Here is a 2,500-nt window from a genome sequence, read left to right as displayed (position 1 = left end):
ACACACACACACACACACACACACACACACACACACACACACACACACTACGGGCCCCCGGCTAAAGAGAGTCTGTGCAGTGGTACAGGCATGAAGTTATTGCCCTAATTAAAAGTTTGGGGCGCTGGGGCGAGTTCATCAAAGCCCCCACCGACGGAACATTGCTCCACTTGTCCGAGAGGAGCCCGGGCTCGACCCGGCGCATCTTAGTGTCAGACCCGCTCAGGACCAGCAGCCCAGAGCTAATTATGCAGACGGACGCCGAGGTTTGAGACAAGTTCAAGGAGAGAAGAGCCAGAGAGATAGTGCGACTTAGTGCGAGCTAGTGTGACTTAGAGAGAGCTAGTGAAAGTTATGATGAGTGGGTGAAGGTTAGTGAGACTTAGAGAGAGCTAGTGAAAGTTATGATGAGTGGGTGAAGGTTAGTGAGACTTAGAGAGAGCTAGTGAAAGTTATGATGAGTGGGTGAAGGTTAGTGAGACTTAGAGATAGTTAGTGAGAGCTAGTGAGACAGAGAGAGTTAGTGAAAGTTAGAGAGAGCTAGTGAGACTTAGAGAGCGCTAGTGAAAGTTAGAGAGAGCTAGTGAAAGTTAGTGAAAATTAGTGAGACTTAGAGAGAGTTAGTGAGACTTAGAGCGAGCTAGTGAAGGTTAGTGAGACTTAGAGAGAGCTAGTGAAAGTTAGAGAGAGCTAGTGAAAGTTAGTGAAAATTAGTGAGACTTAGAGAGAGTTAGTGAGACTTAGAGCGAGCTAGTGAAGGTTAGTGAGACTTAGAGAGAGCTAGTGAAAGTTAGAGAGAGCTAGTGAAAGTTAGTGAAAATTAGTGAGACTTAGAGAGAGTTAGTGAGACTTAGAGCGAGCTAGTGAAGGTTAGTGAGACTTAGAGAGAGCTAGTGAAAGTTATGATGAGTGGGTGAAAGTTAGTGAGACTTAGAGAGAGCTAGTGAAAGTTATGATGAGTGGGTGAAGGTTAGTGAGACTTAGAGAGAGCTAGTGAAAGTTATGATGAGTGGGTGAAGGTTAGTGAGACTTAGAGAGAGCTAGTGAAAGTTATGATGAGTGGGTGAAGGTTAGTGAGACTTAGAGAGAGCTAGTGAAAGTTATGATGAGTGGGTGAAGGATAGTGAGACTTAGAGAGAGCTAGTGAAAGTTATGATGAGTGGGTGAAAGTTAGTGAAACTTAGAGATAGTTAGTGAGAGCTAGTGAGACTTAGAGAGCGCTAGTGAAAGTTAGAGAGAGCTAGTGAAAGTTAGTGAAAATTAGTGAGACTTAGAGAGAGTTAGTGAGACTTAGAGCGAGCTAGTGAAGGTTAGTGAGACTTAGAGAGAGTTAGTGAGACTTAGAGCGAGCTAGTGAAGGTTAGTGAGACTTAGAGAGAGCTAGTGAAAGTTATGATGAGTGGGTGAAGGTTAGTGAGACTTAGAGAGAGCTAGTGAAAGTTATGATGAGTGGGTGAAAGTTAGTGAGACTTAGAGAGAGCTAGTGAGACTTAGAGAGAGCTAGTGAAAGTTATGATGAGTGGGTGAAAGTTAGTGAAAATTAGTGAGACTTAGAGAGAGCTAGTGAGACTTAGAGAGACTTAGTGAGAGTTAGTGAAAGTTAGTGAGAGCTAGTGAAACTGAAAGCTAGTAAAACTGAAAGCTAGTGAGGGTTAGAGTGAGTCAGTGAGTTTGTGAGCTAATGGAGTGAAATGTCTTGATATTATTTGCAAATATTCAATGATTTACAAATGTGTTTTGCTAAACAACAACATAACATTCCTTATTTGTGATTTGAAAGCTCTCATTTAAACAAATACACACATCTTATATTACAAGTGTACATTTGTCATGAAATTTACTTTGTAAATCTGTAATTATTTACCATAAGAGAGAGTCTGTGAGAGTTATGAGAGCTACAGGGGCTGGTACACACACACACACACACACACACAGACACACACACACACAAACTAACACACACACACACACACACACACACACACACAAACACACACACACAAACACACCCACACACCCACACACACACACAGACACCCACACACACACACACACACGCTTTGGTAGAATCAAAGCTCAGGAGATGAGAGTTTGAGTTTTTCAACACTTTATTTAACAATCAGAAAAAATTTGAAACTTGCAAATGTCTCATTCAGCGTAAAAATAAAATAAAAAATAAATACCGAATATAAGCGTCATAAAAGGCAGATTCTACAGGTATGTCATCCTACTTAAATGTTCCACTGTTTAGTTTTGTACAACAACGCTATACACTACACTGCAGGTATCCCACTCATCCACTCATCCATACTCCACACGCAGACAAACCGTCAACAGAGGGTGTTGGCTGGACTGTCTGTGTGTATGTGAGTGTGTGTGTGCGTGTGCGTGTGTGTGAGTGTGTGTTTGTATTTATCTGTGTGTTGGGTGAGTATGTATGTGTGTGTGTGTGTGTATTTATCAGTGTGTTGAGCGTGTGTTTGTATTGATCAGTGTGTTA

Source organism: Clupea harengus, chromosome 14 (genome assembly GCF_900700415.2).
Source record: "Clupea harengus chromosome 14, Ch_v2.0.2, whole genome shotgun sequence".
NCBI lineage: Eukaryota > Metazoa > Chordata > Actinopteri > Clupeiformes > Clupeidae > Clupea > Clupea harengus.
Note: the sequence above shows the minus strand (reverse complement) of the source record.